Below are 15,387 nucleotides of genomic sequence, written 5' to 3'. Positions count from 1 at the left end.
TGAAATCTCAGTATTTTGATAATGATAATGATAAGTGTTAGATGAACCTTCTTCTCCCCTAAGGAAGAAAAACCTCAAAGATCAATATTCTTCCTGTCATTTTTCTGACAAGAAGCAAGGAATATATACTTTCAAAATTTATTTCCCCAAGTGAAGGGAGTTATATAATAGGTTATGTTAATAAAAAGAAATATCTAAGTTGTGTAAAGTGTTTGTTTTTAGTCATACACTACTCTGAGAACTTACAAATTGACCCTTACCTTACTAGTAGCAATACTCTAGCTTTTCATATATCAAACATGTTCCATGTGCTCAGCCCATCGAGTCACCAGAGAAACCAGTGACCAAAGCAGTGAGAGTTTCTGTCATTGTCCCATTTACAAAAGAAAATTGGAAGTGCAGGTGGCTCATGAATAGGGCAGCCGCTGCTGGAACCCAGTGCACCCTTCTCTCAGTCCCCAGCTCTCACTTGCTCAATGGGGACATTTCTGGCCATGAGAGCCAGAGCTGATTGCTAGACTGATCAATATTTTCCAGCAGAGCCCTGCCTCACCAATGACAATCTTTCAATTCAGCTCCCGATCCTCCCCTTCACTTTTGCCAGGCATGTTACATAATCTCAAAATTGGCCCTGCTTTACTTACCAATGTTGAACCCTGGTTTGTCTTCCTTCAAATGTATCTTCAAGAACTTAAATGTGTTTGTTAAACAGAGTGTGCACCTCAGTGATTATTTATGAACAATTCTTGGAAATTTAAATATTTTTATGCTTGCATTCAAATATTCATAATGTCCTGCATTCCTTTCACCACAAGCCCAAGGCTGTGAGTCATGACCAAGCCAGAGGCTTGAGAAAAATTACAACTAAAGCAAAGAGCTAAGGCTCAGAGCTCACATCTGATGAGGCTCACCGAGGCAATTAATGGTGTGGAAATGGGAGTGATGAGGAGAGTCCAGCGTACTCAAGGTGGAGGACTGAGATGACAAAAGGTTCTGGGTCACCTGCCTTGCTAGTTGCTTCATGCTTCCTGTTTGTAGCCTGTAAAAGTTTGCTGCTGGGTTCATTATAGAGACTTATTTGGAGAAGTGGGCCCAAATAATGGAAAATGTCAGGGTAAAACAAAAGAGACGATGTTGGGGAGAAGAACATATTTGTAGTGGTCAAACACAATTTGACCTAAATGAACATAGAAATGGAGGAAGCTCTGCATTTGACTCTCTGATGAGTCAATATCCATTGGTGGATACTGATTGATGTGAAAACTACTCACCTTTATCCTTCCATTCTTCCAGGTCTACACACACACACACACACACACACACAAATGCACTCAGAGTAAATGAGCATTTTCTTCCTTTATCTTTATTTATTTCTATGGGACATGGACTCCATTTGAGTTCGATTTCCAGATTTGGCATGCAATAAGTAGAACACTACTTGAGGCTGAAAAAACAGTGGAACTTGCATCCTTGATCCAAGGTTTCTCCTGCCAAGATTCTCCTTGTTCTGTACACATGATTATATTCCCTCTTCTGACAACCAGGGATGGAGATTTTAACAACTAGGCCTATTTTTCCTCAGAATACCTCCTCTGGAATTCAGAAGTTATTTTTGAGCATAGTAATCTTCTTACTCAAGCTTCAAACCTAGGCATTTTATCCAATCTACATGAATTAAGGAGCTCATTCTATATTTATGAAGGGAATATTGTTTAATACTGGTATAAAAAATAATTCCATTGCACATAAGATATATGATTTGAAAAGACATTAGACATAAAGACACTTTTTCAATTCTTCGTGATTCTTGAGGAAAAACTATAATTGAGTATTTCGAGGCATTTTGGGAAAAGAAAAGAACAACCATTTCATTGCAGAGATATTTTCTTCAAATGTATAATTTTAATATTCAGAATGTCTGGACGATTAACAGTGTCCTGGTTACAAATTGGAAACTCAATGTCCCCTTTTGTTTTAGTGATCATCAAGGACCTGAAAGGAAAAGCCTGATCACACTTTCTTCTCTCCCCAGGTAATAAGGACATGACTTAATACTTTGCATGTGCTCCTAGCACTTTACCCCATAACTTTGGCTAACCCTAACCCTAACAGTAACCTGACTTTAAGAAGCAACTTAAGTGACTCTTTCACAGAGTTAATGATTGTAAGTACCTTAACAAATGACATCTTTTCTCATGACATTCAACTTTGTGGAATGAGACTTTGGAACAGAATTAATTTTCTAAAGGACATACTTCAAGAAAATAGGTTATTTTTCCTACTTAAAATAGGTTTAGTACACACAGTGTGAAAATGAAGACTGGTCTTTCAAAGAACTTGTCTTCTCTTCCGAAGTTATCCAGCAATAATGCCTTCCCCACCATCTTTGCACCCTGTGGTGACATATGACATATGCATAAACCCACCCCAAGAACATATGGATGGAAGTGATCTTTTCCTTCTTAGTCTCAGTTGGAAGTCGGCTCTGTCTTTCAGACATTTCTAAGGGGAGATGCATTTCAGCTGTCTTTTTAATTTTCTTTATTATTTATTTATTTATTTATTTTATATGTCGTTCTGTGGATCCAAACCAGTGACTCACATGTACTAGGCAAGCGCTGTACCACTAAGATAAAACCCCAGACCTCAACTATCTTAATAGCAGAAAGATTTCCTTGTTTTTCGGTTCACAGTTCAAAGGCACACTCCAGCCAAGAGAGCAGACAGTGTTGGAGCAGAGCATCATCACTCCTGATATTAGCTGACAGATCTGAACCATTGTGAGATTCAGTGATTCAGTCTGTGGCCTCAAGGGGGCTCCCGGACATTGCTACACAGTGAGTCTGCGCAAGTGGCAGCCTCAGCCTTCTCAGAAGGCCCTGGGCTCTGCAGCTGGAGAGAAGCACCCGGTTTGTCCTGTCAACACTCTGTCCCTTAAATTGTGAGAAAAGATCTCCCTGTGATTGGTGACATGGAAACTTTTCCAGAACTGTCCCTATGATTTTAAGGTCTCTCTACGTTGCTTATGGTCTCACTTGGTTGCTGGTGCTGACTTTGAACTTGTGATCCTGCTGTCTCAGCTTCCGGCTGCTAGTGTTCTTGATGCACAAAATTATTAAAGTTTGTTGTTATTCAGTTGATTTCTTTTGTCTTTAGTTGTCTGTGTTTTTTGTTATCATATCCAGGAGTTCACTGCCAAATCCAATGTCATGAATCCACAACACAATAGTAACTTCAAAGATCCCTAATCTCTCTCTCTCTCTCTCTCTCTCTCTCTCTCTCTCTCTCTCTCTCTCTCTCTCTCACACACACACACACACACACACACACACACACTGAAAAATTCAAAATAGTCTAAGAATTACCAAAAGGTGGCAAAGGGAAATGAAGTAAGGTCATGCTGATGGAAAAAATGGTTCAAATACACTAGCTTGATATCAGGGTTCCCACATCCTTCGATTTGTAACAATTATAATATTGTTGAAGTAAAAGAAAGCAATGTGCAATAAAATGATGTATTGCTGTAATCTATTTTGATTTAATTTTAGGTTTAGTATAAGGGAAGTGTCCAACTTCATTCTTTTGCTTGTGGGTATACAGTGTACCCAACACCATTTGTTGAAGAAACTGTTTTTATGGTTTGGGCATGAGGTGTCCCCCAAAAGCTCAAGATTAGATTATGAGAGCTGTAATCTACTCAGTGGGCTAATCCACTTAATCTATTTGCAATTTGAAAGGCCTACTGTACTGAGTGGAAACTATTGGCAGGTGGTTGTGTGTCTGGAGAATGTAGGTAGGTGGGGACGTGCCCTTGAGGATTGCTTCTTGTTTCCTGGCCCCTATCCCTCTCTCTGCTTCTCTGCCATACGCTAAGTAGCTTTTCTCTACTGCAGTCCTTCAGTCATGATGCTCCCCCTTACCTGGGGCCCAGAGTAATGAAACCAGATAAGCATGGACTGAATCTCTGAAACTGTGAGACAAAATAAACTCTTCCCCCTCTATCTTGTTCTTATAGGGCATTTTGGTCACAGGAAAAAAAAAAAAAAAAAAACCCTAACATAACCATCTTTTCCCATTGCTTAGCATTGATAGCCTTGTCAAAACTCTTTTGATCTTCCACATGAAGGTATTTTTCTAGGCTCTCTAGTCTATTTCATTGGTCTACATGTCTGATCTTATGGCATTACCATGTTGTTTCAATTACTATAGGTTTGTAATATGTTTTGAAATCAAGAAGGGTGAGTTTTGTTTTTCTTTCTCAAGGTTGGTTTGACTATTCTGGTCCTTTGAGAATTCTGTATGAAATTTAGTATAGTATATTCTGTTTCTGCAAGGAAAAAAATGCATGTGTGGTTTTAGTAGGGTTAGTATTGTATCTGCAGATTGCTTTGTGTAGTTTAAACATCTTAACAATATTAGATCTTCCAATCATTGAAAGCTGGGTATTGTTTCACTTGTTTGTATTTTTTTTTCATTTGTTACAGCAATGTTTGGTACTTTTCATTATGCAAAGCATTTTACTCCTTAGTTCAGCTTGTTCCTGAGTGTTTTATTTGTTTTTGATACTATCATAAATTGGATAACTTTCTAAATTTGATGTCTTAACTAATTATATTCACTCATATTGTCTGAAGAATTGGTCTACACCTGACAAGGGCAGCAAGGATGTAGGACTGATGATTTGTGGACCAGGACTACTTCCCCCAAAGAGTCCAAAAAGTAGTGTAGTATGTTGTCCAATTGCTGTGAGTTGTGTGAATCAGGGTGAGTTGCGTTTAAATATGTGTCTCTTTATATGACAACAGGCTAGCGATTTCCTATTTTAAATAAGAAGAGAAAAAAGAGGAGATGAAGAACTACTTGCGAGTTGAATGTGGCACTAGGCAAAGGTTGAAAATACTCTGCTATGGCAACTGGAAGCCCCAGAGTCATGTGCACCATGAAGCAACTAGAATTCCAGTGGTTTTGAACATAAACTCAGTAGACATTAATGACACTCAAAGAGTAGATGGAAATATTAACTGTTGTCCATTATGATCCTAGCAATTATAGCCCTAATGAATAATGTATCTTTGTCATTCCTGAGTGCACTACTTAATAGGAAGAGAAAATCTAAGAAACCACTTCAGGAAAAAAATCTTTCTTAGGATTATGTTAGGGCTAGTGCTAAGAATTATCAGAAAATAGCAGAGTCCATTTGCTAAAGAGCTGGTTTATAAAAAGATAATTCCATTCCAACCTCTGAAAAAGTAGAAATCTTAAGGGCTGAACCAATCTAACTTCCTATACAAAACAGAAAATGTAAAGACAGAATTCAGGAAATTTGGGGGCTAAAAGTTCATGTATCACATGGTCACACATAACACTTATTCAGTTGTGAATTTAGGACAAGGACAGTTTATTTTGTCTAATAAAAGTCAGGTTCAAAACTTAAGAAAGTCCTTTGGGAAAGTTGTACTTTAATGCAAATATACAAAGAAAGATTCCAATTGATAGTATTTGATGATTTGCCCATGATATCGCTTCCAAAGTTACAAAAACTAACTTGAGACGTGAAAAATCTTAAATCTTACAATAGTTCCTGGCTCTCCAACATTCAACAAATTCTTATTCCTTAGTATTACTTTATCTGGCTGGAGTAAAAGAAAAGTATTGACATTGACTTCGTAGAGGATAGACAAGATATATGCACACTTAGAGCTTATGGTGAGCAGATGGTTTGTTGGAGAATGTTCTCTCCTCATTCACTTGATCTCAAAGACTATTGTGGGGGCTGTTATCAGCTGTCTTGTTGAGGTTGCAGATTTTAAGCTTCCGAGTTTCTGAGTATGAGGTGTGCTTTGAGAATTGTAAATAGTTCATATTTTATTATTTAATACTACAAGGTTTGAAAACACATTATTAATTTTGTTAAATGATGAAAAGAAAAAAGTTAGCATTGTTAGGTTCAATATCTAACAGTTAGTGAGTTTAAAAATTATTGTCTCATATGAAACAAAATTGAAAGGTAAGTATACTAAAAATCATTCCACATGCAAAAATTGCACACTGTAGCTTTGTATTTTCACATTACACTAGAAAATCTCTGTGACCATATCCTGATCACATCCAGAAGTTAATTTATTATATTTTGTAAAGTTCTGTAAAATCAAGGCGAGGGAGTAGTGGTACTAGCAGCAAAGAGATCTATCACAGTCTGCCCCTCCCAGGTCCCTGGGAAGCAGGACTGAAGAATGCTGCAAGGAGACCCTTTAGTCTGCCCTGGTTTCTCTGAAGTAGGGACAGATCATGGAGAAATCTGGGCTTCATGAGTAGGAAGGAAGAGGGTTAAGATGGCCACAACTGCACCCTTCCTGTCTGTGAAGCTCTGCACTGCACAGGGGTCCTCCTGGGCACAGAAACACAGTAAACAGAACCCTGCTCCCAAAGAGCTGATGAAGAGTCCAGGAATTCCTCTCTGCCCCCATTGGGGAACCTGCAGTGAAGAGACTGCACAGAGAGTCGGGACTATTATTTTCTAAAAAAAAATAAATAAATAAATAAAAAGAAATTTTAAAAAACCCATAATGCACATCCAGACACATGAAATGAAGACAGTAGCTTGAGAGTATGGACAGAGAACACAGATGTCTGATATGGTGGGTTCTCAGTCTCAGGACATCAACGAATGTGAATGGGCGGCATTGAGGCAGTGGTTCAAACTATTTCAATTGAGAGGAAAAGAATGCTGAAGTACAGCCTGATCACACAAAGCTCCCTGATGGAGATGCAGACAATAACAGGGTCCCCAGTACCGTGACACTGAGACTACAGCAACCTGTAGGAAATTGAAGAGGCCATGAGTGATTCCCATGAAGACCAGCAAATGCACACAGCATGAGGTAAAGCAGGCATGAAGCCATGAATCTCTTAAATTATAGTCACTATGTCACCGTGCAGCCTCCCTTAAAAGGAAAAAAGAAGAGAGAAACAGTGTTGAGCAAAAGGGATGCAGGCAGGTAGGTGGGCACATTTAGAAACAAATGGAGAAAAGCATTCCCATCAGGACAGATGTCAGTAATGCATATTTTGGAAAGTCACAATCACAGTTTCTAATGGAAGCAAAGACTTATGAGTATTCATTTGCTTCTCTGAATTAATTGAAAGGAGGAAACTGGTAGACCAGTTCTTTTGTTTTCGTTCCAGCAGGTTCATCTGCAAAGAATAGGGAGACATCTAATGTTAAGAGATTAGAACTCTTCCTGAGGATTAGAGTCCAAACAATAAGCAAAGAATGTCCTTCATTAATAAGGTTTAATCACCTTCTCATTTAATATTAACTTTAATGGCATATTTATTTCAATTCTGCCATATTGCTTCATGATTTTTTAATAGAAGGAGTCTAGAAAAACAACTATGGACGACATCCAATCTATGCACTGTGGCTGAGTTTGAGTAAAAACTGGCTTCTTTAGCTGGATGTGGTGGTGCACACATCTATAATCCCAGCAACTGGAGCTCACAAGGAGGTTACAAGTCCAGGAGGATCACAAGTCCAAGGTTAGTGTCAGCCACTAAGTGAGTACCTAAGCAACTTAGTGAGGCCCTATATTAAAATAAAAAATCAAGAGGGCTGGGGATGTGGCTCAGTGGTAAAGCAACTCTGGGTTCAATTTCCAGTACCCCACAAAAAAAATCACAAAACCATCTTCTTGGTAAGTAACCGTTAAACAGCCTTCAGGTCTTCTGCATTGAGAAAGCATCCTACTGTTACACTAAGGTAATTTAAAAAAAAAAAAAAGGTCATTTCATCACTGAAAATTCAATCACTGGATGGAAAGAGAAAGGAGGAGAGGGGATTCTTCCTTGCATACTCTTGGAGGCAATATGGGAATCACTGAGGACCCGAAGAGGGTAAATCAGTGCCCATATGGCTGGGCTATTGTTAAAGTGAAAATTTTTAGGTGGTTTGTTTTGTTTTGTAGTATGGATTCAACTCATAGGCTGACACACATTAGGTACATATTCTGCCACAGAGCTATTCCTGCTTCATGCTTTTTTTGATTACTCATAAACTCAATAAAATTCAAGAGTCATAAATAAATAGGGTTCCAAGGATCTGCATTTGATGGGTTACTTAAGTTACTTTGATGTATTCATTGAAGAAATCACTCATTAACTTTAGACTCTTTTTCAATGGGCAGAAAAACCTAATAATTTAGAAGTATTTGAAAGATGTGTTGCCTATTTTGACTTTAGAACTTAAAGCCAGTCAGTGCATTCACCCACAGCACACCCCTGTTGCCCTAAAAAATAACACACAGCAACATCTTGGCATCTGAGGAGGAATCCAGAATCCTCTGTCATCTCAATCTCTGTGCTCTACTGATTTCATGCCAGGCTTCGCCTTGGTTCATAAATCCTGTGTCAATTTCTATTCTAAATGTCCTTTAAAAAGAACTTTAGATTATGTAGAAGAAAATGAGAGGGAGGGGGATATGAAAAATGATGGAATGAGATAGACATTATTATGCTATGTACATGTATGATTACACAAATGGTATGAATCTACATTGTGCACAACCATAGAAATGAAATGCATTCTGTAAAAATTAAAAAATAAATAAATAAATTAAAAAAAAAAACAACTTTCAATCAAACCATTATCTGACCTTGGATCATTGTTGTATTTGGAACAATTCATCCCTCTAGATTTATTTTTGTATACAAAGAGCTATACAAATAAGCTAAGCCAAATAGTGTTATTGAGAAATATGTTAATTCTTTCAAAGATCTTAGAATGGTGGTTGGTCTATAGACAGCTGGCAGTAAATTTTGGTGGTACCATTTTTAATAGTGTTATCAGTAGTGTATTAGTATTACCCAGACTAAGGCTAGAATCTTTTAGGATCATCTAATTTCCTACTTTCAACTCTAGGTTTCTAGAGGCAGTCTGAGTAGATTATGACCACATAGGAAAGCACAGGCAAGGCCAATATCAACTGTCCTCCCAGGCAGGGTGAGTGTGCTAGTACTGTGGCCTGGTGGCCAGTCTGCTGTTGGTTAGTGTGACTCCCAACTCTTCTCCTCAGGGATGATCACATCAACATTAAATAAAAGAACAGTCAGGTGACTGTTTGTGCCAAGTTGCGGCAGTCCAGTGACCCACAAGATCCTTGTCTTTGACCCTCTGTCAGTAGCAGGCACTTCCCTCCCTTGGGCACCTGAGCATTGGCCCTCAGTCTTCCTCTCTGCCATGGCCCTGGTGCTCCACTCTGCAGCATTGCATGTGGCTCTTACACTCTGCCACTAATCAGGGGAAAGTCACTTCCTTCTTTCATTTTCATGAAATTAAGATTTCCATTTTTTTTCCACTTTTACCCACAAACTGTCTAGTTTTACTTTCTAGGGAAGTTGAAATAAGAAACAAAAAATCTCAAGTTTCTCCTTTCTTTTACTCCCCTTTGTCTTCCTCATAAGAACCTAAATCAGGTGAAATAAGACTGCATTGCTCATCAAACTACTAGTGAAAACAGTGCACAAAAATTAAAGCAAAAAAACTCACAGAGAGAAGGAGAGGAAAGAAGGCTTTTTCTCCCTGACATAATAGCCTGTGTCTCACCACCCTGCACTGTCAGAGTGAGACAGAGACCAAGGAGCAATGATCCCCAAAGGAACCACGCTTACTGTGTGACTAACTGAAGGCCACATGTTGCTGTAAGATTAGCTTCAAATGAAGGACAGTGTCATCCTTGAGTGCCCTGTACCAAGCTCAGAAAATCTGAGCAGGATAAGAATTCAACAGTTTAAGATGAATAATCAGACAATAATATTGCACTTAGCAAAATAAAAATTATCTGGCTACTGAATAATTGCTATTAGGTAGGTCCTCTACCTACATATATGGAACAAACCTTTACTCTCAGCATCTGAGGGCTGTTCACTGTTTTGATACCTGGGAACATGTCTCAGGAGAGGAGAAGGTCACTATTGAGAGCAAGGGTCCTTCTGACAAGAAGTCTAGTGAAAGTGACAAGAATCATGGAAAATTTATTATTTTCCTAACAAAGAAACAAGTCCCTTCTCAGTAAAGGAGTCCTCAGGTCATGAAGATGGGTGCACCTGCTCTGTGGGTGAATCTGATGAATGTGGACTGAGGACACTTTGTCAACAGAGAGCAGATGGTTTTACAAGATGTGATAAATACCTGTGAGTGAGAAAGTGCTGGGGAAATAGCATTATCCTGCAGTTAAGATCTCCACATTCACAAGAATCTGAAAAGGACCAGGATTCCTTCTAGGATAAATGGCAGAGAGAGAAAATGAGAAAATGTTAGGCAGAAAAAACAATGTCTATGTAAGTCCTGGTGTTGTGACTCAGTGAAACATAACCACACGTAACTGCAGGAATATGTTCAAAAGGAGAGAACACAGAGAATTTATTTGCCAGTAATCAGCAGGTTTGGCTGTGAATAAATCAAAAAGCAATCCCATTCAGGTAGAGCTTAATTGCTAGAAATGTTGTGGCAGATTGTTCTGAGTTCAGCACAGAAATCCAGAGGTATGAGGATGTCACTTTCTTTGTAAAGGAAGGAAGAGAAAAAATTAATGTTAGGATCATGGCAGTATCCATTTGGATTGGCATATTAAAATTTACTGGGAAAACTTCCTTCTACTGTAAAATCAATAGATTAGGTTGATGTCATCTTTTGGGACCGTATTCAGAATAATACACAAATGAAAACAAAAATGGGATGCAAAAGTGTGGGAAAGTGTTTAGGAAATCAAGATTGTGCTCCCCTGTTTAAAAGCCATACATAGACAGAATGTCTTCACAGAACCCAGAGTCCAGAGTTGACTGAAACTCAGATAAACCAGGCCAGCAGCATCCTCATTTTCACATGGCCCTTCTGCTCCCATTGCTGACTGTCTTAGTGGTGGGCAGTCATGGCCCTTGGATCGCTGGGCTATGACCTGCCTTGGAATTCTGTCCTGCTACAAGAACACCTTTGTGCTCCTGGGTCAGATGAAGAGACCCTCCCCTTCCTTGTGTCTGAAGGACAGAAGGGACTTCCAGTTCCCCAGGAGATGGTGCATGACAGCCAGTTCCAGAAAGTCCAGGCCATGTCTGTCCTCCATGGGATGCTCCATCAGATCTTCAACCTCTTCCACTCAGAGCGCTCCTTTGCTGCCCAGAATGCCAACCTTCTGAGTGAACTCTACATTGGACTTCATCATCAGCTGCAAGAGCTGGAGACCTGCTTGGTGTATGCTGTGGCAGAGGAAGACTAGCAACTGAGGGCTGGCCTTGAGGAGGTGCTTCCAGAGAATCCATCTCTACCTGGAAGAGAAGAAATACAGTGACTGCCTGGGAGATTGCCAGACTGGAGATCATGAGAGTTCCTTTTCATCAGCAAACTTTCAAGAAAGGTTGAGAAGTCAGGATGGAGAACTGGAGTCACTCTGAAGTGACTCTCCTTCACTAAGTAACCACATTACACCTGCATGTGTACCTTGGGTCATTTCCAATAACTATTACTTATATTTTAGTCATATTTAATTTTTTTAAAATTTGTTCTAATTGGTTTACATGACAGTAAAATTCATTTATACATTTTGATAAATCATACATAAATGGAAAGAATTTCTCATTTTTCTGATTATACATATTATAGAATCACATTGGTCATGCAGTCATATGTGTACATGATGTAATAATGTCTGTTTCACTTTACTATCCTTCCTACCCTCCGTACCCCTTCCCCTCCCTTCACTCCCCTCTATCAAATATAAAGTAACTCTTTTCTTCCCTATCCCCCCCACTTATTGTGAATTAGCACCCGCATATCAGAGAGAACATTTGGCCTTTGGTTTTTTGGGTTTGGCTTATTTCCCTTAGCATGATATTCCATCCATTTACCAGCAAATGCCATAATTTCATTCTTCTTTAAAGCTGAGTAATACTCCATTGTGTATATATACCACATTTTCTTTAGCCATTCATATGTTGAAGGACACCTAGTTTGGTTCCATAGTTTAGTTACTGTGAGTTGAGCTGCTATAAACATTGATGTGGTTGCACCACTGTAGCATGCTGACTTTCAGTCCTTTGGGTATAAACCGAGGAGTGGAATAACTGGGCCAAGTCACACTTTATTTAGACTAAATTATTTGTCAGTATATCAAATGAATATATGTTTAAAATTGTCAGACTTAGGGGTATCAGTCCTTAAGAGATAGCTGCCCTGATGTTATTTACTTACTTATTTAATTTATGTATTCTTACATCTCATAATATTTATAATATATACTTTTTCACATTTGCTTTACATTGCAGTAAAACTAGCAAGAATGTAAACCTTTTCTTTTTATTGAATACAGTATTTCATCATTTATTAAATTCTTGTGAAAGAAAAATTCTTGAAGTTGTTTTTCTAAACCCAAATCTAAGCTATGTTTTCTGAATCAAATTGAAGAATGGAGGTTAATATTTGTTTACTTATTCATTCCGTTCACCTCATATGTATTATGTGTATTATGAGTGACCAGTTTAGAATTACTGTCAAGAAACACAGACAAATAAAGCAAACAGAATTCCTGCTATGTTGGGACATTCGCTCTTACAGGAAAGGAAACACAAAAGCTGTACAAATTTGACGTACATACAAAGTGAAGTAAGGACAACAGGTTTTCTTTCAACAGGAGCTGTAGGTACAAACAATGTGGAGGAGGAAAACCTAGTAGATACCCTTTCTAAGGAACGTGGGAGACAGGAGAGGGCAGAAGCCTGCAGGCAAATGGTCATCAGGGTTCAGTGAATAACCAATGTCCGCAAAGAAGGTAGGAATTTAGTATTCCTTCCTGCCTATCTAGTGATGAGGATGTGGGAATGGATATGGTCTTGGATACACCTCTCTCCAAGGGTGGCCTTTAATTTCCCTCCCTCTGAGTGTGAGCTGATACTAGTGAAATCTTCAGTTTGGTTAATATATGGCTCCAATGTCATTGTCTTAGTTTCAATAGTTGTACCCTGTTAATGTAAGTTGTTAACATCAGGAGAAGCTGGGCAAAGGGAAGGGAAGAATTTGTAAGTCTGACGCTATCTCAAAATAAAAGTTAAAGGGAAAAAGTTTCCAAGATTCTTGGTATTAGTAATTGAAGTGTTTAAAAATATATTTTATTAAAACAATTTGTTAAATTTTAGTTTTTAAAGATGTAAACATCTATCTTCCATGTAATGGTTTAGAAGAGACTTGTCACTCTTATTCCTTAGCCCTTAACGTTCTGTCAAAGATTCTCCTTGAGCAAACTTTAGTCAGGTGTCCTGAGTCCTCTTTGGCCATAGGTCTGGGTTTGTGGCCCAGTGTTGGGTCTGCCTAATCCAGGTGTCATAAGAATCCTGGTAAGTGGGGCTTACGCTATCCTTGGTATTGGTCATCCTTGATAGCTGATCCAATATCTTGTGTCCCACACTTCATGTCTGTTAAAGAGGCCTGCCTTTACAAGAGTTCTGTTAAGTTGTTTCCCCTACCCTTGATGTCTTCTCTTAGCAATTTTCCATCTACTGCACCCCCATTCTACCTGTTTTCTACAAATATCAGTCTGCCTTTGATGCTTTGGGAGTTGGACCCTGTCTCTCTCCTATGTTGTGAGTCTTGATACCTGTTCCAATAGATCTGAATAAAGCCTTTCTTACCTAGTATCATCATTACCATAATTATTCTTCATGGGACATTCGTGTAATTCTATAGAGTTAACCCATAAGGCTAAAACTAACAGGCATCCGCCAGCTGGCAAGTCAGGTGACTCAGGGGCTTTTGTCACCTCTGGCCACACTTCCAATGCCCTCAGAGAGCTGCAGAGCTCTGAGCCTAGTGTCTGAGCCTAGTGGTGTTTTCTGATTTGGCTTATGTCTCTAGCCTGACCACAATTCAGGCTTTTAATATATGGGTGAAAATTAAGCCCTTAATCCATAGGCTTTAAATATATGTGATGGAAGTATGTAGGATTCCCAGTCATATATGAATATATTGCTGGACTAAACAAAGGTTTTTACAAAGATCTTCAAGCTTGTGAAGACACAATGTGAAAAAGAAAAAGCAAGACTACAACGTGTAAGTAAACTAGGCCTAACTTAATGCTAATGTAACCTTTGGCTTGAGAAAATGGGACTATTCAGTGAAGGAGTCAAATGGAAAATGAAGAGAAATACTCTACCATTACTTGTATAGCATCACTGGGAAATCATTGGTCAGTCTAGAAATCAGTTTCCCATAGAACTTGTAAGAGCTGAAGACTCTGAGTAGGCTGGTCTATGTTCCAACAGTGCTTTACTATTCATGAACTCCCTGTGCGTCTATCATTTTGTAAATGGAGGCAAATTTATATATACTATAAATAGCAAATATATCATATATAAATGTTTATTTATATAATGATTTACATATTTTTGTTAATACAAATTCATTTATCTTATGTATATCATATGTTTAAGATAGAAAAATATATTTATATTATATTTTTAATTAATGTCATGTATTTGGTATTTGTCCATATATTTGTATGTCAATATCTCCCACATATATAAACAAAGCAAATGATTTTCTTCTCTTTATGACTATTTTTTAACCCATTTGTTAAAAAAAAAATCACTAAATGTGATTTGATACCATCTGAACCTGATGGTAGAATTTATTTCATTTATCTTGCTATTGATAAGAGTAGCTAATTTCTGTTGGACAACTTGCTTAGCTGCTGGTTCCTGGAAACAATCTCCAGAATGCTGTACAGTTTCCCTCCCTCTGAGCCCAGCATTGCTCAGAAGTGGGAACCAGGGCTCTGCTCCTTCCCAGTTTGGCAAACAATTCTGTCCTACAGTTTGTCCAAGGTGACAAAGCAGGAAACTGGGAGTGCACAGGAGCTGCAATTAAAGCTTCTCTTGGCTTCATTTGTTTGAACTTGGACTATACAATTATTCTATAATTGTTATATTTCATGTTATATACAATATAAATTTATATAATGCTAATATATATTCCCTATATTATATATTCTATATTCTATAAATGATCTTAGTACTATTTATATGTATATATCCCATGATAAATATAAAAATATATTACATATATTTATTTACATTTAAGTACCTATACTATACACACTTATAATATGTGGTATATGAAATATAGGTATATAACATGATATTAATATATGTATTTTAAAATATAAATATTTTCTGTAATGTATACAACAGATGGTCATATTATTAAATATGATATGAATATAAAATAATATAAATGTATACTATTTTAATATAACATGAAAATGTATTACATATTATGTGACATGTTTATTAAAATATGCTATATATTTCATAATTATATAAATAATATTACTTATATTATATAAC

At 37.8% G+C, this 15,387-nt stretch overlaps 1 pseudogene; it reads left to right on the top strand.

The window, feature by feature from the left end:
- Positions 1–10,879: 10,879 nt before the first annotated feature.
- Positions 10,880–11,445, top strand: LOC124964112 (interferon omega-1-like; annotated as a pseudogene).
- Positions 11,446–15,387: the final 3,942 nt, after the last annotated feature.

The sequence above is a fragment of the Sciurus carolinensis genome, chromosome 14 (genome assembly GCF_902686445.1).
Source record: "Sciurus carolinensis chromosome 14, mSciCar1.2, whole genome shotgun sequence".
Classification (NCBI taxonomy): domain Eukaryota; kingdom Metazoa; phylum Chordata; class Mammalia; order Rodentia; family Sciuridae; genus Sciurus; species Sciurus carolinensis.
The sequence above is the reverse complement of the archived record's forward strand: the minus strand, read 5'-3'. Positions and strand labels throughout refer to the sequence as shown.